The 26,385-nt window shown below is 40.8% G+C and overlaps 1 long non-coding RNA gene across 1 annotated transcript; it reads left to right on the top strand.

Moving 5' to 3' along the window:
* Positions 1–26,385, top strand: LOC123371962. Its single transcript, XR_006580026.1, has 3 exons — positions 1–292; positions 7,987–8,022; positions 24,052–26,385. It is a non-coding gene; the product is annotated as an uncharacterized LOC123371962 (long non-coding RNA).

Below are 26,385 nucleotides of genomic sequence, written 5' to 3'. Positions count from 1 at the left end.
TGTGGCACTGCAGCCCCCAGCATAGCAGCAAACAATATGATAGCTTCACTGGGGCTACCGTAGGTCACATGAGTGAGGTTATAGGCACATCTTCCTTGGATTGTGGCCATGTTGGATGTAATATCCAAGATATTGCAAAAAGATAGCCACTAGAATAGTTCAATGTTCTGTGTGTTAGGGCTGTATCACAGTGACTTTACTATGAAACTAGAGTTCACTGTTAACCAAATTTACAGAAGAAAAATCAAGGAAGAAGTCCACATAGTTTTAAATCAAACAACTGAGTAAAAAGGTGCGTAAAGTATGTTTATCTGTTAAGAAAGAGTGGGGGTGGGAATTTGGAGTGGAGTGGGGAAATCCAGGCCTGGGCTGTACTGACAAGCTTGGATGCATATCTGAACTGTCAGAGCCTCATGAGTGCACAAAATTTGGCTGGAAATCTCATTAGTAAATATTTTCTTGTGAGTTCTAGTAGGCTCATTTCTAAGTATCTGTTATCCTTTCTCATTGCATTTTGCCTCTCTCACTTGAAGGCTGACTCTGATAGAGCCAGAAAATGCAAATATGAAAAATGTCATTGTTAGCCACAGCAAAGAATCCTGTGGCACCCTTGAAGAAGTGGGTATTCACCCACGAAAGCTCATGCTGCAAAACGTCTGTTAGTCTATAAGGTGCCACAGGATTCTTTGCTGCTTCTACAGAACCAGACTAACACGGCTACCCCTCTGATATTGTTAGCCACATAGTTCACAACTTTCCAAAAGGTTCGGTTTGACTTTAGTTTGGGAAATGAGCAAAGGTTTAGAGAGGTTCCAGTTTTAAAATATATTTAACTGAGTCTTTTCTGAGAAGCAGATTTTAGTGGTGACTCTTTGATTTTGTTATTTGGAGCCCGCTGGTATCAGAGACTGGAAATCCTCAGCTGAAAAGAAGGTCAATGCGCCTCATTGGGGTGCCTCTGTAGTAGTAGTAATAATAAAAAAACAAATAAAACTAATTAAAAATAAGTGTATTTGCTGCAAAATTATTAAATTAAGGCTCAAATTCTCTCCTGAACAAAAATCAGCTTGGCTTAGAAGGCAGGGGAAATTGAAGGACTCAGGAATGATTCCCTAATTCTCAAGCTGCTCAATGACCAACATAAATTAGAGCAGTTTAGGGGCTGCTTTAATTTACATCAGCTTGCTGTAGTCCCCAAGGCACCACATGCCAGTTGAGAATTGGTGAAGCACAGGTGTTTTTGGTTAGCTTCCTTAGGCATTCTGCCCCAGGATAGAGAGGGCAGTGGGTGTAGATTTTTTTTTTTTTTACACCATGTGACAGCAGCCCCAAACAGGGAAATCTCAGCTAGCCAGTTGGAGCCAGTTATTGGCTATTTTGCACCACCTGAGCAGCACAAAGTGACTGGTTCTGGAGGCGGAAATGTAGCTGAAATCTTTGCACTCTTGTCGAGTAACGCAGTGTTAAGGCAGTTAGTTGTAAATGCAGGGGCTGCAGTGGGAACATTTACAATACTTTTCACAAAACCATGTTTGCACATACAATGGCTTGCAAATGATCCCCCATGACTCTCTTTATATCTTGGAAAAATTCTAAAGAGGTTTTTTTAATCGTTTGCATTTAGAAGCAATGTTATTTGTTCTCAAAGCTCTAACTCTTTCATGTAAAATTATTTTTGTGATCCAGATATAATTTGAACTTTTGGGAGGATGGGGGAGTTGGAACTTGGTATTTCTTTAAATTCCAGTTTCTTCCCATTGAGGAAATCATTTATTCACTTTGCTCATGAAATTGATATTCCAAAGGGCAAAGCAGCCAAAATAAAAAGATCTTGTTTCAAAATTCCTATCAATACCAAAAAAACCCTAAGAACATTCCCTGTTAGGCTGTATATTTAGAAAGAATATTTTAGCCTCTCTTTTCCCCTTGACTTTCTGAAAGTAAATGTAATGGTGCAGGTCTGCTGGATACACAAAGTCACAGGAAAATGGCAAATTTGTTTAGGGAATGCATTAGTGCATTTTTTTTACCTCTGCGTTCTTCAAAACTCAAAAAGCCAGTGCCAGATTTTTATTAGCTTTTGTTATTAACAATTTGAGACCAAGCAGCTGCAAACATTTTCTTTTTTGGGGTGTGAGTTAAGAAGTTGAAGAGAACTTCAAAAGATTATACAAGTGGCTAGAGACTTTTTTATGAAAAAGGAAAGATAAACCTAGAGTCAAGAAAAACTACAGAGCAACTAGGGCCTGATCCAAAGCCCATTGAAGTCAGTGGCTGATATTGTACACAATAGGAAACATAAATACTCAAGTCTCTAACGTTAACAAGTACAAATTCTATTATTTCATAGAACATGAATATGAATACTCGTTTTCATTAACCACACTTAAATGTGTTATGCTTTTGTGTTACATAAATTATTTAGCTAGTCAGCTTTGTGTGCTTTTAAATAATGATATATTTTCTCACCAGTATTCCTAATTAGGCATATATTATGTTGTAAATGTATTATTTGTCACATATTTAAGGCTTTGTAGTTAATTTGACTTTGATTACATATATTATGTAGTGGAATAACAGTACCTGAAATCTCTTCACTGACCATTATTTCCAGTAAAACATATTTGTTTCCATTCCCTGCAATGTAATAGAGGCCTTTTAACTCACATGACTTATAATTAAAAATGCAAATAACAAAATGACATTCTCAAATTTGGACAAAGAAGGGCCTGATCCAAAGCCCTTTAAAGTCAATGGGAGTCTTGCTGTTGACGCCAATGGGCTTTGGATCAGCCCCGAGTCCTTAAAGCTTAGGCCCACATTGAGTATGTAATGGAGGATAGCAAAAAAATTAAGTTGTGTGCGTGCAGAGAGAGAGTCATTTGATTTTACTAGGAAAAAAGGAGAAAATATATATGTAAGACAGGCTGCATTTCTGAATATTTTTTTTAACAAACATGTAGACATAAAATATTATATCAGAAAAAAATCCTGTCTTGTGTTGTTCTGGAAAAACTCTAATAACTTACATGAAACAAATATATTTGGAGAAAATGTGACTTTAGTCATGTTACATAGGACCTGATCCTGCAGACCCTTATCCGTGTGACTGGCCCCACTGTCCAATGGGCTATCTGAGTAGAAATGGACTATTTCAGGTTTGCAGAATCAGGCCCATAGGCAATGAGAACATTGCATAGCTAGATAGATCTCATATTCCTACACCCTTGCTGTAACTTGTACCTAGGGCATTACAGACCTGATATGTTTTGCAATTAGCTTTGTTCTATAGCTCACCACCAGTTTGCTTTCCTCAATTTATTTTTATTATGGACTGTTTTTCTGAACTACAGAGATCACATAATCAGAACTATATATTGTAATTTTTTTTCAGAACGATGCCTTGTGTTGGTCAATTATGTTAATGAGAGAGAAATCTTCAAATTGGTAGCTAATGACCCTTCAAAGTAATACGCATGTTAGCAAAAAAGACCATGTTTGATAATTTTCTTGAAACTTAGCAAACAGTTAGAGTCCTCTGATTTCAAGCACTGTATCTGTATTAAAAATAACACAATATCATGTAATTCCTTCGTATTTTCTTCTAGCACAAGCGGGGAAAAAACACATTCCCTAATATATTTTATGGGTACACTCTCTTTGTAATATTTCCTTTGCAAAGGTCCTGTTCATATTTGTATCTTATTACTTTTCTTATACTGGATTTATTGATAGTTTCTAACAAAAATATGATTTCAGTATATTTACTGAACAAAACTCGATATAACAGCCTCCAATTCAATTTTTTTCATCAGAATGGAGAACAATAAAGAACTTAAAGTCCTCAGTTCAGACACATAGCATCAAAAAACCCTATATTGTTAAACGAAATAACTCAATAACAAGGAAGTGATAGATATTACTTAAAGAACAACATTAGCTTTGTTTACTTTCTGTGTTTCTAATAATCTAGACTATAACTTTGAGAATTACAAATATTTTGCTACTGAAACATGTATAAATACAATCATATTCTGTAGATGGGTAAAAATAATGACCATACACTAAGAAATACTTATTGCCTGTTGTTGCTGTTAATTGTCATGCTATATATTCCATGATGTGATTCCACTGGAAAAGAAATCTTATCACAAAGCTTTTCAATAATATTTTGTAATTGTGTCAGTCTTTTTTGTAAGTTAATCATATTTGTGCTTTTGGATTTTTGCTAAGAGTTTATATTCTGCATTTGTAATTGCTTGATTTTGAAGAACTGTTAGAGGGGTTTTGTTTTGTTTGTTTTTTTACATTGACCATTAGGTAACGGTTCGATTAAATAACTCTTGGTTAACAGTAGATTTTTAGTTTAATAGATGGATCTATTCATTATTTACTTGTTTTTATTCTCTCATGTATTGCCTAGTGATGATTATAGTTGTTTTAAAGATAATCCTTACTTATTGTATATTGCATCATCCAAATATATTGTAATGATTTTAGATTTTCCACCTAAATTACAGGGCACTTTCCACTGAAAATGGTAAACAATATTACAAACTTAAAAAAAAAAAAAAGTAATCTGATTTCTGGGAAGAGGGAACCCAGTGAAAGATGTGTGCTTTTATAAGGATGGACAATGGAAAGCAAAATAATAACTCCTAACTTTGATTGTTCAAATATATTCTGCAATACAGAGAGCTGCATGCAAGCTGGAGCAGGCATGGGGCAGGAAGGTTAAGTAGAAGAGAAGGCACAATACTTCAGATTGGCAGTAGACTGCAGCAAGAATAATCTAATCAAAACTAAATTCAATTATCTAGTCCCAGGGCAGGCTCCGGGGACTGCTGCACTGAATGCTAGCAGAGCTCCTCCTAGACGTTTTTCCCCAGTCAAACTCATATGATGAATGCAGATGAAATTTGAAATATGAAAATCTGAAATAATTTATGGAAGTTGTCAGAAATTTGGCCTGCTTGTGGTGTAATTTCCTCTGAGACGAGGCAGGCTGGCTCATTGCTGCTAGTCTCAAAGCAGTTGCTGGTCTTCCAGTGGATGGATCAACCCTTTAAAATGCTCTTCCAGACAAATTACAGCTCATTACAGACAGCCTTGCACCATGCCATTATGTCAGAGGAAATCTTTTTTCATTTGCACAAATTTGCTTGGAATTCTCATATTTATTTGAGCATCCATTATCGAATCTGAACATTGAATTATCCACAATTATTTTCTGGGTAGGCGGATGTTTGTGTATATGGAATAGATGGTGACTGTTTAGTTATAAAAATATTATAGTGTTGCTGAAAATCCTACATCTTTTAAACCACTACATTTATGTAAAGAATTGTTATATATATCTATAAAGAGGTTATTTCCTGTAGATATTCATTTATAAGATGTATTTACTTTCTGAGAAGAATCTTATGGAAAACAAGTCACTTGGCAATGACTGATTCTCTGTTCTTTGTATTTATCACAATTAGAACTTCTGTCTGTGCATATATAATTTGTATATAATCTGGCCCTGTATGAGACATCTCTGACTGTTATTTACTTTAAATTACATTTGGTAATGAACATGCTGTCTCCATTACTGCAGTACTCACATCTTGTACAGCCCCCACCTCTTCTTTGCTACACTTATATTAATATACCTATTTTAAAAGTAAAACTAAATGCTAACATGGGTGGGGAGGGGGGCGGGGAGAGAAAATGGTTATTGGCCTGATCCTGCAGTCCTTAGTTGAATTAAATAAATAAATATTTTAAAACTAACATATAATTGTCTCTATTGATTATGCTTCCAGTAGCCTTGGCAAATATTTACAATGACTTACTTAAGTACAGTGTAATATTGTATTGATTTGTTTGCTGTTGAAGGGCCTGATTCTGAAAATAGTTGCACAGATGAGTATCTGTGTTCATATGACTAGTCACATTGAAGCTAATGTGGATACTCACATGAGTAATACTGCTTCTGTGCCTATTTTTAGGATTGAGGCCTTAGATTCAAAGATTAAAAATAAGGTTGTAGGAATGGCCGTACTGGATCAGACTAGTTCACCATCTACTCCATTACCCTTTCTGACAGTGGCTAGTACCAGACACTTCAGAGAAAAATGCAACAAACCCTATAGCAGACAATTATAAAATAATTTGCCCATAACTAGCCCCAGTCACTTAGTGGCTGATTTATACTTGAAGTCTGAAGGTTTTATCCCTTCTTTAAAATAATGTTGTTTAATCCTGTAACTCATTAGCCATGTCAATTTCTAACCTGTTAAAAAAACCCATAAAGCTCTTGGCCTCAGTTATATCATGTGGCAATGAGTTCCACGAACTAATTATGCGTTACATTGAAAATTGATAAAAGGATTTTTTAAATACCTCAATTTTTAAAAATACTTTTATCTATTTTATCTGCCTTTCAGATTCATTGAATGTCTCCTTGTTCTTATATTATGAAAAGGGGTAAACAGGAGCACACAATTCACCTTCTCATTACCATTCATTTTTTTTATCTACTTCTATCATCTCCCTGTCATTTCTATGTCTCTTTACAAGGAAATCTCTTCAAATCTCTAATTGTTTTAGAACCCCTTCTATTTTTTTGCTGTATCCTTGTTCAGATGATTTAACCAGACTTGAGCACAACATTTAAAGTGAAGGCATAGCATTTATTCATACAATGGCATGATAATATTTTCCATATTATTTCTTATTCCTTTCCTTATGCATCCTAACATTTTTTTTTAACCCTGCTGTTTATGCATATTGTGTAGATGTTTTCACGGCGCCGTTCGCAGTCATGCCCAATTCTTGCCTTAGTGGTTATGCCTTAGTGGTTTGTTTAGTTAGAACCCAGTTCTGTGTCTGAGAAGTTCAAGTGATTCCTTCCAATGTGCATTTCTTTACATTAGTCAGCACTAAATGTCACCTACCATTGTGCAGCTCATTCACCAAATTTTGTTGGGCCCTTCTGAAGTTCCTCATAGTCTTCTCTTGTCTTGACTAACCTAAATAATGTGGTGTCCCCTGTAAATGTTGCCAGCTCATTGTTTTTTAATTATCTGAAAGAGGAGACAAATACTTCAAACATACCAATCCTACTACAGAACCTTAGGAGACTTCACTTTTGCCATGAGGAAAATTGACCATTTATTTCTACTTTTGACTTCAGTCCTTTAGCCAGTTTCTAATCCATTGGCAGTTCTTTAACTGTCTTCCCGTGATTATTAATTTCCTCTGAATTTCTTATGGGAGTCTTTGTCGAGATAATTAACTGAGCTGGTTCTTCTTTATCCAGCATTTTATAGACATGTTCAAAGAATTCTAATAGATTAGAAAGGGAGGATTTTTCTTTCCAGAAGCTCTGCTGGTTTGTTTCTGTCATGTCATATGCACCTCGGTGTTTTGTATTTGTCGCTTTAATTATTAAACCAGTTTACCTGAAACAAAAATAAAGCTCATTTTTTGCAGTTCTCTGAATCATTCCCAGTGGCTTTTTTAAAGCTATGTACAAAATTTGTTACCTTCCAGACTTCCCGCACTCTGATTACTCCTTAAAATAGCCCTTTTTTCTTGAAAGAGAATAGATTTGAAATACATGTGCAGTGAATTCAATGATGCTGAGAACAGCAATACCTGTTGTTTTATTGTAATACCTTAAATTGAATTGTAAACCAAGAAGAAATCATTTTGCTGCGACCTGAGCTATTTATGTTAAAGATACATAATGCTATTAGTACTTCAAACCCTAGAACCACAAAATCATTAAATTGAAAAAGCTGCGAGCTATTTTATATGTCCTACATTTACATTTTACTCATAATAAATATAAATTGAAATAATTCCCTTTTTAAAAAAAGACAGTAGGAAAAGTAATTATATGAGAATCATGAATTGATGCTTATTAGCCTCTCTACATCTTTTTTGTGTTATAAGTTTAGAAATTGTAAGTAAAGTCACTTTTTTTTCTTTCACTAGGTTCATCATGATGGAAAAAGCAATCGCAAGAAACAGGTAATTTTATTTAAATATTTACATTGTTTCCTTCATTTTAGACAGCAATTGCAGGGCTAGAATAGGTTGCAGCCTCTCAGCTTCCCTTTGCTGCTGGAAACTTTGTAATAGCACTTAAAGAAAGAAAGAAACTGGGTAGGAGATTATTGCTTTCATTGTGCTATTGAATATATGTATTATATAGTCACCCTATAGATTGACACAATTAATTGAATGTGGGACAAGACAAACGTTGTATATGACAGTGGGGTAGTATTGAAAGATGACCCCATATCTAGAAGGCTAAGAGTTATGGATCCATTGATAGCTGTTACTAGCATTTTAAAGCGTGGCTGTTAAATTTTGCCTGCTGCCTTCTGGCTGCTGGCTTGCCTGTCTGGGCAACAGAGCATTTGAATGGAACTGCAGGCAGCTTTGGAACTTTGTTCTTCTTTCATAATAACTGACCACTGACAGGAGGAGCCTCTGAAACAAGCCCCACAGAACACTTCACAGCTAATCTTTGTTGCTTATTTCATTGACTGCACTTTTGTTGTTAAAGCTACATAACTAACTGAGAACCTTTCAAACTGCTACATATTGTGACACAGCTGGAGAAAAGTGCCCATGTGCATAGAAAATATTGTAAACAAAACTGGGAGTTCCAGTAAAACATTCAGTACACTCTCTATGGAGATAAGGTACCCAAGTTTTGACCTTAGTGCATTAAGTTAGTTACCTTAATCCATATTTAGACACCTAGCAACAGTGGTGGCATCACATCTATGAATATCAGGTCACTTTTATTTAGGTAACTAAATTTGGATCTGAGTAACTTACTTCAGTATCTTATCTGGAAGATGTTGGCCTAGGCTTGCTTGCTTTCTTTCTTTCTTTCCTTTTGTATCTAATTTTATATATATATATAATGGTTGTAGTGTAGTATTAAGGTTTTATTGTCATGAATATGGAATGACTGCATTACTCACATATAGCAAAGCCAACAGTGAGTTATGCCAGTCATCACAAATAAGAGGCCATTAAATCTTTATACCACAGCATACCTTCATGCATTCCACATACATCATGTATTTCACAGGGAAATTATTTTAGCAATGTTTCTGAGAATTTTTTTTAAAGCTGTCAGAACTGTTTTCCCCATACCTCTGTCTACATCAGTACCATGAGTCCATCTGTGCAGGCCTCAAAGGGAGAGAAAAGTTATAACTGCTAAATCTTAGAAAACTCCCAAAGTACCTGAATTTGCTTTTCTGTGTGTAATAAAGTTGCAATGTTAGGATCTGACATGATCTGTCCAGGCTGGGGAAAAAAGCCTTAGACCATTGTAAAGTTATGGATTCCTGGCTGTCTGCAGATAGAGAACAGATTCAGAAAGGTGCTTAAGAATGAATCTCACTAAATATGAGTAGTCCCATTGACTTCACAGGGTTAAAAATGGGCATTGCTGAATGGAGACCATAAAGTGTCATTTCTACCTTAGCTGGTCATGAGATGTTGGTTCTTCAGCAGATCCCTAGTCCAGGACTGAATATTGCTTATTGTGGGTACCAGGACTGTATAATTTCACATTGGGCGATAGTAAGAAGTATTTTTTTTAACTATAGGCTTTTTTGAAGCTACCCAGTTTTGGAATATTAGCTGTAGTCCTGGTAGGGATGGATTGGTGGGCAGAGTGCAGGTTAAACAACCAAGTGCACGATAAATGGAGTTTCACATGACTCTGAAGTTTATTACAGTGATATTGGCTACACACACATATATTGGTACAGACAGTTATCTCTATGATTTAAAAGATACTTGCACACTTATGGCAACCTATAAATAAACATTTTCCTTGTCAATAATGATTATAAATAATGAGTCTGCTCTTTCTTTATTCTGGCAAAATCCATGATGAGGATAGGAAACTTATGTATTCCTCTGTGCAGTTTCCACCATATTACTCTGTCAGGAAGTGGGTGGGCCTCCCAGAATGTCCATTTTCCCCACCCCTGAATCCCCTGGAACTGGGGAGTGGTTTGGTCACTTAATTTTGTGTATCCTCTGGGATCCATGCAGATAACAGAGATATGTGGAGTCCCTGTGCCTTTGCAGCTTCCTGGGCCCTAGTTGGCCTCTGTAGCAACACTTTTCTCATGGGAGTTGTGCATGCATAAACTCCTCTGCTGGTCACTGCCCATAATTCCCTGTTATCCCTAACCCTTCCCTTCCCCCTTTGCGTGTGTGAGGGAGACAAACACTTAGCACAGAGAGATGTCAAGTAAGACAATGCGTTAATTAAGTTATTGAGAGATTCTGCACAGGACCATGGTTATAATACAGAAGAAAGCAGCCAAGCTCCTGATATCACCCACACCCACCCATTTCCTATTTGTAGAGCATCTGCAGAAGATTTTCTGTGGGTGGGAGGGGAGATGTACTGTGGAGCTGGCATCTCCCCCATCCACTTCCATGCCCTTTCCAGCAGGATCCATTAAATATGGGTCTTCTCAGCTTGCAGAAGGTGGAGAGGGGATGATCCGGTGCAATAGTTTTAACCATAATAGGAGGAAACCTGGTTTGGTTGTTAGAGCATTGGACTAGAAGACTTAGGTTCTGATCCCTGCTCTGAGATCCTTACTTACTGTGTGACCTTAACAAGTGAGTGTGTCAGACTGATGGTTAGTTCACAAGTAGCTCCTGGTTTGGGGTGCCTGAGTTTAGCAATAGTTTTGCTATTCAAAATGTTGGCCTTAGCCTTGCTATGCCTCGTTTTCCATATATGTAACATATGGCTAATACCACCATGCCTACCTCACAGGGTTGTTGTGAAACTTAATTGGCTAATGTTTGCGATGTGCTTTGAGCTCCTCAGAAGGAAGGTGCTTTATAAGTGCTAGATAAGATTGCTTCGTTACTGTTAAATTATTAATGAAATATAAAATGCACTGAGATCCTTGGATCTAGGACACCATAGAAATGCAATGCAATGATGTTATCAGTGCTAAAATAAAGAAAATGTAGAGATAAAAGCAGTTAGATCAGACACAGTTCCTTGTAGGAAAAAAATACAGTATTTAAAATGACAACGAATAGTTTAAAAATTTCCCTTTCCAATGGGATGTCTCCTTTCATGTTCATGAAATAACTTGCAATGTACTAATAATTTCAGTTAACTCACTGACTTCCTTTGCCTCCTATTTTTAAAGCATTTTATTATTACTTTGCCAGATAACAATGCTCAGGAGTGTTCTATGTCTGTTCTGTTCATATTTCTTAATAAAGCGGCTCTATTATTTTTTTCCTAACTTCCTGGGGTGCAGGAAATTTTGCATCGTATACAGTTAAATATTCTGTTAAAGCAAGACTTCTCTTCCCATCATCTGCAAACTATGGGCCCGATTCTGAAAACCTTACTGGCGTGAGTAATCCCCTGGAAGCCTGTAAGGGGCTGCTCATGTGACTAAGGGTTTGTAAGGTGGTTCCTGATAGATCTTGGCCAAATTCTGATCATTTTACTCATGCATATAGCCCCGTTGAAGTTGAGGGGGATTACTTAAGTGAGTAAGATGGGTCAGATTTAGCCCACTGACTTCAGTGGAAATTTTACCAGAGTAAGGGCTGTGCGATTGTTCCCAAAGTAGATAATTTAAAGACAAAGTGATAGGGGCAAACTGTAGAAATGAATAGCCATCCCTTTCTTAGGAGCTGATATATTGTTTTGTCCAATTCTAGGCCTGTTTAATAAAATATGTACATTAATTATGCATTTTAAACAGTATTGAAGAAAACACATGCAGGCATGGATATGTTGCAACAAATATTTCCAAAAATGTCCTTTATTGAGAAATATAAAATGATACAATTACCTTACTTTTGCACAGTGCTTTTCATCCCAAAGGATCCCAGAGCAGGTCTGCTGCTCTTGGCCTTGTGTATTCAAAACAGTATTTCATTTGAAATGGAGTGGTATACATAAGGACTACAAGATAAGTCCCTATATTGGGCTGTTTCTAGCCATTGATTTGGCCATATAGCATCTCTGTTCCTATAGAAATCACTTTGCCCATTATTGAAATGCATACCTAGGGCTTAATCTTGCAAATACTACTCAGGATTGTGCTTCAATGGGACTCCTCATGGGAGTAAGCATTCTGCTCAGCAGGGAGTGTTTATAGATCAGGCTTTAGATACCAAGGGCTGGTCTACATACACAAGTTTGGTTTTTTTAACCAAATTAAGCAAAATTGACATTGATCATTCTTCATTCAAAATAAATGCGTCCGAAGTAGGGGTTTGCACTGATTTAACTAAATCAGTTTGTACACTGTCATCCAAGCATGACCTATTTGGCACTTCTTTTAAACTCCCTTAACCCTTCAGTTTTATGTTAGATCTGAAAGATGCATTTTCCGGCAGTACAGTACCCTAGCACCAAATACCCTAGCACCATGCTGGCACATGCATTCAAAGGGAAGAATGCCACTAACTGATTCACCATCATCACATCACTTCCTATAGCCTCTGGAGTTTTCTTGAAATATTGGCCTGGCCTCCTTTTACCTTGGGAGAGCTGAGGCGTTCACAGCTCCAGGAGATATAGCTCAAACTTTCCTGTACAATAGGCACCCAAACATTTTGCTCAGCTCCTTAAACAGATGCATATATTTAAATCTGCCCTCTTGTACTTTCAGCAACAATGGTTCTTGTGCGTCTCTCTAGAAAGAGACACCCTTGGGCTGTATGTGTGTTTTGTTTTAATTTCAGCATCCTTGTGCCTATGTAATATATGTAGATATGATTTTAAAGGCATTCTTTTCTTTGCTAAATAACGAGCTATTCTAACAGGGAGTGGAGACCGTCATTAATCACCAAAATGTTCCCCTGGTAAATTACCAACTGGACCACGCACGTGTTCCAAGGGGGTGGGGGGGAACCCAGCTTTGTCCAGCGCTAAAGATGCTGCGAACGTTCCGTTTGTACTTTGACTCTCTTCAGGCTCTTTTCTCTGTCCCCCTCCGGCTCAGCCAGGTCCCTGGAGCGAGTGCCCTAGTCCCATGCTGTGTTCTCGGGCAGCTGGAGCTCAGCCCTCCCTCCGCTGGAGGGGGGGGGGGGTGCGTGTGTGTGTCAGATACGTCCCCTTTCACCCTCCTCACTTCCTCTCCAGCGCTCTCCTGCTTCAGGCGGCTGGTGGCTCAGTGCACAAACTGATTAGGTAACAACAGAGCACCTTCCCTCCCTGTTTTCTCTCAATGCGTTTGGGCCACGGCTTTTGAAGGAGCCCAGCCCTGCCACTATCCAGCCATTATGACGGGATGTATGGGGCTTTATCCGGGAAAAGCTCAGCCTTGCCCCTGGCTTCATCAATCATTTAGACCAGTTCAAATCCCCTTCATAGTGTTCCGCCTCATTAAACCCATCCAGGGGCACTGAAGAGAGGCTGGATAGCCCCAGAATGCCTGTACACTCCTTCTCACTAGCTGATAGCGCCGAGATGAAAAAGGCCGCAAAAACATTAAGGAAAAGAATCGCGTAAAAAGCATTGCGCTGCTATATCGACTGACTTCACATATTAGCCCAGGCCGCGAACCTTTCCAAGGTTCCTATGATTACAGCTGGGGTAGTGAATTGAGGACTGCTTCACACACTCCGCCTGGAGCTTAATTCTGTAAGATACTCCAAGGCCTCAGGGACTCTCCCTAGAAAAATCTAGGCTCTTAGAATGAGTGTTGTGTCTTCATCTTAAAGCGTGGGTTAACAAACAAGCGCATTTTGCTGCGATTGTCGGGGGATCTGAAAATTGGAACTACCCTTTCCCTTTCATTTTACCAGCTGCCCACATTTTCCTTGCTTTTGTAATACACTGTGTCGCCGGTATCAATGGACCGAGAGTGTTTTCCTTAAATTGACAATATAGATGAGCTCTGACTCCTAATATTACAGTTTAAAAAAGAGAGAAGGGTTCAAAATGCTGAATATATATTTAAACAAATCTGATTTATATATAGTTATGATCTGTATTCTTAAATTACAGATTCTTCCGGGGCAACATTTAACTTCTTTACATCTGTTTGACAAGTAAAGGGAATATGTGAACACATACATTAGAGAGAGAGATTAGTGTACCTGGTCCATTTAAAAAATGTATTTTTCGAGCATTTAGCAAGAAAAACAGAACAATAACTACGTGCCGATAAATTAATTTTTGTAATAAAATTTTCTGATATGACGGTTGCATCACCTCAAAAACTATTTTTTAACATGTAAGTGCAGCCTTCTATAATCACTTAGAATAGTACTGAATTAACTAAACCTAAATGCCACCGAATCCACAAAATACCTTGGAAATGTAGAAGTCAGTTACACAGTTATAGAAATCCTAGAAAAATACTTTTAATAAGCCTGATCAAACCCAGTCAAGTCGTTCTGCTTATAATGTGGGCGGGGAACGGAATCATTCTCCTAAGTGAGGCAATTTAATTCTCAAACGTTGACATTTACATTTAAAACAAAGAGGCGTGAGGTACATTAGCACCTTCCCCTTTGATATGAATAATAAAAATGGCATTATTACAAAAAGAGAAAGTGTTAAATGTCAGGAACCTGGGTAGGATTTTGAAAGGCAATGCACTGAATCCAAGTCTGTACTTTAACTTTTTTAATAACGATTTTTCTGTGCTGTAAACTTGCACCGAATCCTGGAGGAATTACTAAATCAGATTAAGGTTATATTTTGCAACAGACTGGATGGAGCAATAAAGGAGAGAGCGCGGAAATGGGACTTCACCCATCAATTAGATCTCTATTAGCAGCCGATGCAGGCTTCACCACAGGAAATGTCACATCCCGGCATAAGCAGCCCCTTTCACTTTCTCCTGAAATTAAACAATTCTTCATGCTCGCAGATTCAGCGCAAACAACCCTTTTGTTTATTCGAGTGCGTGCGTGTGTTTTAACTGCACCTGCTTGCTCACCAAAATAATAAACGAAGACGCGCATGAGATCCCAGTGTGAACAGGTTGCTTGAGACACCTGCGCAGCACACCCGTCAGCCCAGCACTGAAGACGAGGGGTTGGCGTTATTAATATGAAAAGGGGTTATTATAGTCATAAACTGGCTTCGGTTAAAGACGATTACCAACACAATGGACAATATTTTGAATAGCACTTCGGCTCATCTGCCTCCATAGATCATATCTGCCAAAGCCCAACCGGTTTGCTGGCTCTGATGGTTTTGTGTCACGAAAATGTCAGGGCGGGGGAGGGGTGTTAAAAGGTTCAGCAAAATGTAAGAGAGTCAGCGGCTGGATTAATTTATTTCATGTATTCGGAGGTTATTTCAGCGGCGTCTGAGTCAGTGTGGACGGTAAATAAAGAAGCCCGTATCCGCGTGTGATCCTTAAATATAACCGCAGCAGCGCAATGGGCTTGGTACATATTAAGGAAATAAATCACCGTGTCACTTCCTGAGCCGGTCGCTATGGGATTACCAGGACGGCACCTTTCCTACCCCCCCGTGGGCCTAGGACCCGGCACCTTGCTCTCGGTGACAGGGCAGGGTGGTTCTGGTGTCCGTGCTTGCAGCGGAGCCAATGCAAGGCCCTTGGTGGCGTGTGGGCTGCAGCACGGGAGCGCTCGGGCTCTGCCGCCGGGCTCCTCCCTGGAACCAAAGGTTCCATCAGCCGGGAGTGAGGCTGGGGGCGACACGGGCCTTTGGGCTAACTCGCTCCCCCCCCCCCCCAGCTCTCTGCATTTGCCCAGGAGCGAGAAAGCAAAGGTGCAGCCTGCGGGGAACGCGCCAGCAGGGGCCGTGGCGAGCGGGCGGGCGGGATAAAGGGAGCTCTGTTGCTCTCCTCCTTGTTCTTGCGGCTGCTCCATTCAGGCTCCGAATTCAAATGGCTCTTTACAGGCCAGCCCAGCTGAACGTGGCTCAATGCCTGAAAGCTGCCGGGCTGCCGCCGCGGACATGCTCTGCGCCGCCTGATCGGATAATTGTCATAATGCGCTTTTATGTAGCGCCAGCCTCCTCCGGTGAGGAGCCCGCGGCGCGGCTGAAAGAGGCTTTGAGAGACCGGGGAGCGAGGCTGCTGAGAGCGGCGAGCCCCCCGCCGGAGTGAGTGGCACCGAGTGCCCCGGCCAGGGCGCGTCTCCCGCCGCAGCCCCTTGTCTCCGCGCCCTTCCCCTGCGCCTGATTAACATGCACAGGCAGTACGGGGCTTGGCCTGCAGCCGCCGCGGCACTCGGGAGCTGGCCAGGGCCCGGGTGCAGGCTCGGCCCAGAACGACTTTCCCCAGCCCCGCGCGCAGCCAGACACACCCGGCTCGGCTGCATTGCGGCTGGCTGGACGCGAGCCCGGCAGAGGCGGCCCAGGGCCTTTGGGTCCTTTCACCTCCCGCCAGCGCAGCAGTGACTCCGGCCCGCACACGCCCGTGTGACTTGTTAGCACTACGAATCCCTCATAGGGCGGTATGACGGATCCACAGGAGCAGAGCAATGCCGATTGTGGCTGCACGTTGACATAACACGGATACATTTATCCGCTCATACTTCTGCGTTTGAAAAACCAGGGATTAGGCAGATATTGGACAGTGTGTACGAGCCCACGGGATCCTAACGCCAGGCTCGCGAACACGTTCCAGATACGTATTTACAGGATAGTCGGGAATGATTTGCACTTACATTGGGGTGAATTATTTACATTTTTAAACGAATCGGATAGGTTGGAAAGCTCATAAATATTTACACGAGCGGGTAAAGAATCAGCATTTGAATAAGGAGCCTTTTAAAAATTATGAAGATGATGGTTCTAATGGCTCAGAAAGCCCATTTAAAAAAATGGATATTGTTTTTTTTTCTTAAAATCACAGCAGGAAAAGAAATACAATCACAGCAATACCTAAACACCTTCCTGTAGAATAGCAGGTATATAACCCACAAGTGTGATGTTAAATAATACAGATTTTCTCCCTAAAATGCTAGAGATATTTTCATAACGCCCATTAATGTTGGTAGGAATTATCTGCGCGTAGCACAGGATGAAAAATAGACATTGTAAAAGATATGGATTTTTTAAAACCCTAACTAGGTATTTTTGCAACCGAGGAAACAATTTTTGCGTTTAAAAAAATGCCCGTAATTTTTTGTTTGTCATCAAGCCATCTCCTAGTATTTCATTTCTGGAGGAGACCAGATCCCAGACCAAGCCTGTGGCAAAACTCCCACTTTCAGCCGCCTGAGTAGAGGCTGTAGGTTTAGGATTTTCCCATTTTGTTTTGGTCGCACATTGCTCAGAGTTCCTGTGTCAAGTGTGTGTGTGAGAGAGGGAGTGCCCGGGAAACACAAACACAAATATCAGCACTGAGATCTTTGGGTTTATTCAGGTCCATTCAAATCTCTAACACAGCTTTCCTGCTCAGAGAGGCAGAGGAGCTCAGCTGATATTTTTATTCAATGTATTCCCTCCGCCCCCACAAAAAAATGGCTGGGATTTTACTTGTGTGTTTAAGGGAAAGAAAGCTAACACTGAGCGGTAAGTTTCAGAGTCACACATTCAGTAGGGCCAACGAGAGGCCTGATCTTGCTCACTTGAAAGTCAACAGCAAAACTCCCATTTACTTTAAGGAAATCAGTAGCCCCGGCAAAGTGTGTACACGTGAATGATTTAGCCTGTTCTGTATATGGATTACATATTCCAAGGGTGTTTGATTGAATGCTGTAGTGGTTAGAATAAACCCAGCTGCCTTTATTATTTCCCTAGTTGGCACATACATGTACATAGACCGTCATATGTACGTGTGTATCTGGGACACCACACAATACTTTGTTACCCAGTCTATCTGTCCTGCAGTGCAAAGCTTCCTCTGATTTTAGTGGGAGTTTTTATTTGGCCCTTACCAGAAATAGCTCCCTGGTTTTGTAAAGTGGCACATGATTTTCAAACAGATAACTTTCTTGTTCCTACATCAATGGCCATTTGAAACATGTGATAATACAATATTTTAATATCCAGTTGCAAAAAATGCAGCTCAAATATTTTTTAACTTGTGGGGAAAAAAGATCATTTTTGTCATATTCAGATGGAATTTTACCAAACTTTCCCAAAAGATTCGCCTTAGAGATGAGAATAAGCAGAGATACTGGCCACACCAGGATTGGTTTATTACTCCATTTAAGAGGGGGTGGGGGGCGGCGTATAAAGACGTGATGTCCATGAAATCCTAGTGTGTGAAAAACCTGCTTAGCCTCTTGGCAAACGCCAACCACTGGTGAGTGGAATGGAGCAATTCATTTTAAATTCCTTATAGCAGTGCCTTTAAAATATATCCCTGGAAAACAAAACATTATTTTCCTAGTACTGAAAAGGGGCCCATAACATAACCATGCTATTGTCTTGGATTTATCGAGATAGTGAGATAGCAGAGAATCTATTAATTTTTAACAAAAGTCTTGGTGCTTTGGAGAGTAGAGTTTGAAAAGAAGTGAAAGACCCGCTGTGAGGACCTAGGATAGCATTAACACTGGCATTTCTGGAGAAACGTTTTCAGGGTTGTTTTAATAGGAACCCTGCGTCAGCTCATGTTACAAAATGTAATTAATAGTAAAAGCAGCTTTCACCAGATGCATGAGAGGAAGCTGTACATTGCAGGTCAGAGGCTGCATTATCCATTAACTGAGTGTTTAGCACTTAGTGGTGTTGTGGTGTTCAAGGCCTGCGAGAAAAAGCTTGAGTGAAAAAAGCTCTCTTCCTCTTATGTATATTGTATATGACAGAGCTGGTGGAAGAAACAAGTGATTTTCCGAGATCTATCCTCATAATAATTAACCAGTGAGTAAGAGAAGTCACTATCCTGCATCGTTCTGAACCAATGAAAGTACACACGTTTTTTTCCAGCTCATATTGGAATAATCTTCCAGTCCTTGCTCCTACAAAAGTCTCATTGACTTAAATAGGAGTCTTGGCTGCTGGAATAGGTTAATTTTATGCTATATCTATATTAGATTGCACTTTATTTATGTTTATAAGATGTTGTGTTTCTTATAGCTTTTAGTGCACAAGAGCAGTTAACAGAAAAATCACAGAGTAATAAGAATTAACGATGAAAAAGACTCATTACGTCCTCCCCTCCCCCAGCAGGAGTGTTCCCTTTGTTCCCTAGTTGTAGGGGGAAAGTGTGTATATATAACTGGTATATAACTCGCTAAGTACAGAGGCTAGGTGGATGGAATCATAGGATTGGCAGAGACCTCCAGAGGTCATCTAGTCCAGTCCCCTGCACTCATGGCAGGACTAAGTAGAGACCATCCCTGACAGGTGTTTGTCTAACCCGTTCTTAAAAATCTCCAGTGATGGAGATTCCACAACCTCCCTAGGCATTTTTTTCCAGTGCTTTACCATCTTGACAGTTCAGAAGTTTTTCCTAATGTCTGATCTAAACTGCCCTTGCTGGAATTGAAGCCCATTGCTTCTTGTCCTATCCTCAGAGGTTAAGGAGAACAATTTACTTCCCTCCTCCTTGTAACAACCTTTTATGTACTTGAAATCTGTTATCATGTCCCCTCTCAGTCTTCTCTTCTCCAGACTAAACAAACCCATTTTTTTCAATCTTCCTTCATAGGCCATGTTTTCTAGACCTTAAATCATTCCTGTTGCTCTTCTCTGGAATGCTCAAAAGAATCCACTGCTTAGCTGAATGTATTTGATCAACTGAGGTTATATAGCTTGCTCCTCCTTGTAGGACCTGAGACGGGGAGTCAAGAGGCGTGGATTCCATTCTCTGCTCTGCCACTGACTTCCTGTCTAACCTTGGAAGCGTTACTTAACCATTCCGTGGCTCGGTTTCTCCGACTGTAGAATGAGATTAATTATATGTAACTTCCTTCGTAATGCACCTTAAGATCCATGGCTCTATGGGAGGGCTATTTTATTAATATAAGTATTAAAGATGTTTATGCATATTAATATACATCGCATAACTATGTAATGGCACATGTCTGTACACAATGCACACCTGTGTTTACTAAACGGCAAATTGGACGGCACCACTCATACTACATTCCTATGCAAGATGTTTCCCTCCAGAAAAGTTCACGCCAGGAATCTGGCGAAATACAATGACGGAAAACGTGTTAAAACCAAGCAGCAGTTTGGGGCAGCTGAGTCAAGAGTAGAAAGAAAATACGGGCTAAACCGAGCATGAGCCGTGTGGCAGGCAGCATCTCCGCTAGGATTAAAATAATCTGTTTTACTGTGAGAAAAAAGAATGGAAACTTTTTTTTCACTCACAGATCACTTTCAGATAAAATTTCAATCAGACCGCCCCCCCCCAGGCGGACTGGTAAGACCCATTGAGGCTTCCTTATCTGCTTTGATTTCTTTTAGAGCGTCTCTTCATTCGCCTTATTCAAAAGGCCCTTCGTCAAGTTCAAGAATACACTCTGAGCAAGTCCTACAGGTTTGTGTGAAACCCAACTTGGACCACATGTATCGAAAGTAGGCACGGCAAATCATCAACAGAACACAGTTAAGCTTGATGTGGGCTACTACCATCTGCTTAGTTTTAGGATAAGAAGAAATAATCTATTGATTTTGTCTCTAAAAAAACAAAAAAAAACCTTTTTTCTGTTCTTTGGGGAAAACAAGCAAACAAACACATACCACTTGGTAACTCAGTGGGGAAAAAGGTCAAGTTACTATTGACAAGTATGTAAAGACATCTTCTAAACCATGGGAAAACATGTATAAATTGTTTCGACTCACTGCATTCAAAACCAAGGAAGTGAATTACAAAACTGCACTTCTTGCATTGTTGGGCTGAATGGATATCTATTTATCATCTCATAAGACAGCTCGAATGATCTTTATCTGCTTTGCCCACTTTCTGACCCAAATTCAGGGTTTTTATGGAAAATTGCAGTCAGTTTGATTGATGAAATCCAAAGATGTCTAAAATGGCACCAAAGATCTCCAACTGTGCAGACTCCAACCGAGGGCTTCAATGTTGGCATTGTTCCTGCAAAAAAAGTTGAGAAAACGAGCAAAAGTTAGGGAATTTCTGTTTAAAAACTTCAAATTTCAATGAAGATCCCAAACCTATTATCCCTATTCACAAGGCGAACTGTGTGAACATAAAAGTATTTCCCACACATTGCAATAAAAACAACCACCTTAATTTTAAACCATGTCATAAACCTCCTTTGTAAAAAGCTGAATAACTCTCTATGACAAAATAGCAGGTCGCGTTTAGAAATAAAATATTTAAATCGCATGAAGAAGAATTGTGCAAGTTAAAGAGGTTTAAAGGAGCAAAAGAAAAGATTTGCGGCGCTATATCTCTGAAATGAAATACGTCGAACTCCTAATCGCAGTTCCGTTTTAAAACTAAAACATGACTTAAATTTAATGGTCTACGTTTTAAAGAAAGCTGCGCCCTAAACAGCCCTAAACTGCCATGAAGCGCATTCTCCACAAAATACCCCTTTCTCACAGGAGCATTGTAGAATGATGCCTGTTACAATTTAGTTGGTAATACATTTAACTCCAGGCTGCAAACTTCCTATCTAAATGAGAGCTCAATGCCTCTTGGATCACACTAAAATCAAAGGGAAGCAGCTACAGTGCAGAATCCCAGTGTTATTCAGTGACAGATTTGTTCGTCTGTGGCTCCCCTGTCTTGTTTAGGGCTCTGCATTATTGTGGAATATTGTCACCTGCCTAATTGTTCTAAATGGCCACCTCCTATTATTAATAATAGCTGGAACGTGGCTCCTAGACATGTTACCAAGGCTGGGAAGCTGATGAATGAAACCCCTACTAGGGCAAAATCTTGGTGGCTGTCTTCTGTCCTATTACCCAAGGGGGCCGACTATAAATCTTCCTTCATTTTAACCACGTTTACCCTCATACTCCTCCAGGCTAGGGATGCTGTGTTAAGATTGCACTGATGTGCCAATGCTTTGGACCAGCTGCTCCTAAATACAGACAAGTCCTTGTCAATTAAGCCATTGAGGAGCAGGTCCTTGGAGCCCTGGGGCATTTTAGCAGCCAGCAGTGTGCAGCCCCAACAATTAGTATCCATTTTGAAGGGACCTCCAGGGCACAAATGCACAGGCAGGGAAGAATCAAAACACCAGGCAACTTCAATTCTGGAAATTGGTCACATAATGATACTGAACAGACCGGCCACAAGAAGTGAGCCAATCTTTCTTGGGAAGGACATTTATTCCTTTACATATTCTCTCCATCCGCCAAGCTGTATGGCCAAGCCATGAAGCAAAGTGTTGAATTAGGAGAGATAAATGAACACATTCATTTGCCTGTGTGAGCTGAAGTTTCCTTTGCGGTTCTCCTTTGTAACTCAGTGTCACCTCAAGCAGCTGGTGGCATGCAATGCTCCCATGAGCCTGGCCTTTGGCCCAGGAGGAGCTGGACAAGGCAACCCGCTCCAAGGAGAAGAGCTGCGATGTCTCAGGTCAGAAAGGCCAAGCTGCCAGTAGGACAGGCAGAGCATTAGGAGTTCAGCTAAACAAAACCCGAAAGGGATTAGGAAGCCTAGGGGATCATTAGGGAAGGTGTTTGTTGAAGTAATTAGGAAGTTGGTAGCTAGGGGGGAAAAGGCTTGTTATACAAGGCACCTCATCAGAATAGCAGGTTGGAAATGCAGAGAATATCACAGCACAAGACTATGTGACCCTACCAAGTTCAACAACAGAGCAAACAGCACATGCCATTAGGGACAGCAGTCAACCGGGAGGTAACAAAGAGGGGAGGGCACTGGAAAAAATGTTTCAGTATTAAATATGGAAAAGTATGGGGATAGGGGCCGAGGGTCAGTAAAAGTCAACAAGAGAGCAGCCTTAATGGGAGAAAGAATTTAATATAAAAAATCCATAAATCTGCGTGGGAGGGCAGCCTCAGAATAGACAGAAAAGAAGTCCGGGTTGGAGTCAACATTCACTTGGTAATAGCGCCATAATAGCTAGGGCCAGGTTGTTAACATTTAACACAAAAGTTAACAGGAGAATAAAAGGATAAAGGGGGGCTCCTTTAATTGTAGATTCGCGGAAAGATTTCCATATGCCACGTTAAATGGATAACACCGGATCCGCTTTACAAGGACTCGGAGGGGACTTTTCAGGGGAAGCATCTTCTCTTCATCACCCTTCACTCCTGGTGCCCCTCCCCATCTTCCCTTCCTATAGTTAGGCGCCGAGTTTCCCAAAGGACAAAAACAAAGATCTTGTTTCAACAAACGTTGTGCGAGAAGCCTGAGCTCCATTCCCGTATTTCAGTAGGCAAAGGAATAGGGCTAAAATAGTAATGGGATCAGCAATTGTAGCTAAGAGGCGATAGATCAAAATGGAAACTGGTTACAATAATCTTACTGAATGAAAAGTGCAGTGTTTCTTTAGTTGGTGTTGCAACAGCTCACAATAGTGACGCACTAGTTTCCCATTACAATTCTGTTTTAAAGGGCTTCTGGTGTGTTTAGGTATGTTATTTGTTCGTTTACACGTTTAAAAATGAATACTACCTACAGAGATACAGGTAGATGTTTGTGTGTATTTCAGCATTTCAGTCATTCAATATTTTTCACTTTACAATGAAATGCTGTGAGTAGTTGGTCTATAGTGTGGACAAACTATTTGTTTGCGTTTTTCCTTTGGAAAATTATTTTATGTCACATTTGACTACTGAGCACGTGCAGTAAACGGTTGTGCTGTTGAAGCCAGTGCACCATACTGTTGTCACTCAGATAACGGCATTCAGGTGTGTTGCGAGATATTGGGTTAAGGTCTCCAAACTCGCTCGGGTTAAACCTCATGCTTTCAGAAAGGACACGAACAAAGGTGTCTATGAGAGACGTGCCTTTTACAGTGGTAGTGTGAATGTCCCTCTTGCTTCTCTATTGTCAGGCCTGCAGGTCTGCCTCCATAGCTGTTATATTGCATCAGGTTAATAACATGAGATGTGAGAAACGGTTCCGTATCTGCTTACACGTATATAATTGTGTGGAGCCGCATCTGAGCTACAATTATCTCCTCCTTCTACAGGGACTCTTCAAATCGAACAAATACTCCAGCGAGGTTGAGGAAGTGGTGAAGTTGTCCATCTGCTGTTCCAGATGTAGGTCTCTCAAGAGGGTCCGCACCCTGCAGCCCTTATTCCGTCTGGGCCATATCACAAATACCTTCCGGACCGTTCCAGGGGAGACTGCAGAGTTGTCATTCACTGGGACAGTAGCTTGAGCAGAGACCGTAGAAACGGACTCGCACGAGGTGATGGGCTTGATTCAAAGCCCACTGAAGGGAATGAAAAATCGCCCCTTGGCTTTGGACCATTCGCTGTATCCCTTATGTACAACTAAACCCCCGGGGCTGAGCTGAAGCTATGTCTTCAGGCCAAATTCTAGGTGTGCTCTCAGAACACGTATGTGGCTTTCAGTAGCGTACTGTCTGAGCGCCCCGTTTGTTGTATTTGGAGACGTGAGTGTGCAGGAGTGGAATCGTCTATAAACTCCGTGTCAGTCTGCTTATCCCATGTGCTCCGAGGCCCTTCTTCCGCAATCCTGTTTAAAAGTAAATCAAAGCTCACATTTTAAATATTCCGGCCCGTGCTTTGGCCTTTCGCAGAGTAGCCGGTGGGTTCATGCCACACGAAAGGGAAGCGAAGAGTAGGACAGAATTAGGACAGTGGTGGTGGTGGTGATGGTTAAAAATTTAACCCAGGAGAAATCGAAGCTTCGTCCTCTTGGGCACGGATGAAATAAAGAGCCTGTACCACAGTCTTTGGGCAGAACTGGCTTGGGAAGTAGCTCGAAATTTGTTTATATTTTAATAGCTTAAAAACCTGTCCCCTGGCTCAATACAGCAGTGTTTTCGCACTAGTTCAGGAGGTCAGGCAGGCGTAGCCACAGCATGGGAGTTATTTATGTCAAGTCGGGTTATTGTAAACTAAATCCAGCAAATTGCAGATAAGCTCATCAGGGCCGCCAGTGGGCCAGTGCGCCGAGGTCAGTCTGTCCATCCGCTTGGAGACAGTAATTGTCCCAGGTCTGACACCGCGTCGGGGGCTCGCAGCAGCTCCATCCATCTCCATCCAGTTAGCGCCGTGCTCCCAACAGGGCGCGGGCTGACTTGGCTGTACATCCTGCAGCTAAGACTAGCTGTGCTCGGCCCTGCCATTCATGGCCGGGGTAGCGCTGCCCAGTCTGCTTTTGCTTTCGGGAGACAGCAGAATTCACAGACACAGTTGGCCCTTGTACAGGGACAAATAGGAAAATTGGCTGTTTTAAAAAAGCCTTTGACGGGCAAGTGTTTCAGGTCCCCCCGGCAGCACCCCCAAAAAGACGGGGGAGAGAGAGAAATCCTTACTGAAACATCGTTTTACCAGAGGAAGCTCTAGCACTAAAATTACGTCCGTTTTCCTGGATTAATTCCTTTTATTTTACTAAATAATGATTTACACAGGCAATTTCCCCTCCCCAGCAGTTTTACTCTGAGAGCATAATCCCCCCACCCCTCTTTCGGTTTTTCCTTGTTAGTCTCCGATCTGTCTCCCCCTGAACCCAACTCTATAATTCCCCATAAACCCTTATTATTAGGGAAATTCTTCCTTTCTGACAATTTAATAGTCTAAAGTAATCAGCTGCGTGACATCGCCCATCCATCTTCTCAAAAGAGAAAACAAAGGGGATGTTTTTTTCTCCGGGCCTCTCCAAATCCTTTTCTATTTTGAGAAGGGCTCCCCACAATGGGATCCTTATGAACCATAATGGTTATGTTTATGAAGCCAGCGATACCAGTGTATGAAGACAATTTTATGCCTAATTAGAAAATGATGTAACCAAGAGGGAGACAAAGAGGACTTGTTTCCCATGGCTAGGTCCCGGGCCATCACTCCTGGGCTAATGTATCGCCTCTGATGTGCCTTACGTCCACTATTTTTCTAACATCCCGTCCATTCGCTCCTCAGACTGTTTAGGGTGTTGTGGACAGTTAGTAAAACAGCTCAATTTAGCGGTGGATTAAAGCAATTTTGAAAGACGTTCTGAAGGGAATCGCAGGGAAAGGAGAGGAAGGGGCCCTCCCCGCTTCTATCCAAGGGGACCTCACCTCTGTGGAGACTCCAATAACTTCAACCCCAGCCCTGCTCGATTAAGGGATAATTTTTAATATATATGCAATAAATGTTCACTTTGTTAGACTGAATGACAGACAATAATATCGGCAAATCTTCATCTCCATCCATTACCGGCAAATGAGCCGCACAAAGGACATATTTGCTTTTGATTAATTTATTTGCAGACGCTGTTTGATAAAGCAATAACTATTTGGTTAAACTTGACATTTGGTCTTCGGGGGGTTATCTGACAAATCCCCCCTCGT

Source organism: Mauremys mutica, chromosome 5, assembly GCF_020497125.1.
Source record: "Mauremys mutica isolate MM-2020 ecotype Southern chromosome 5, ASM2049712v1, whole genome shotgun sequence".
NCBI lineage: Eukaryota > Metazoa > Chordata > Testudines > Geoemydidae > Mauremys > Mauremys mutica.
The sequence above is the reverse complement of the archived record's forward strand: the minus strand, read 5'-3'. Positions and strand labels throughout refer to the sequence as shown.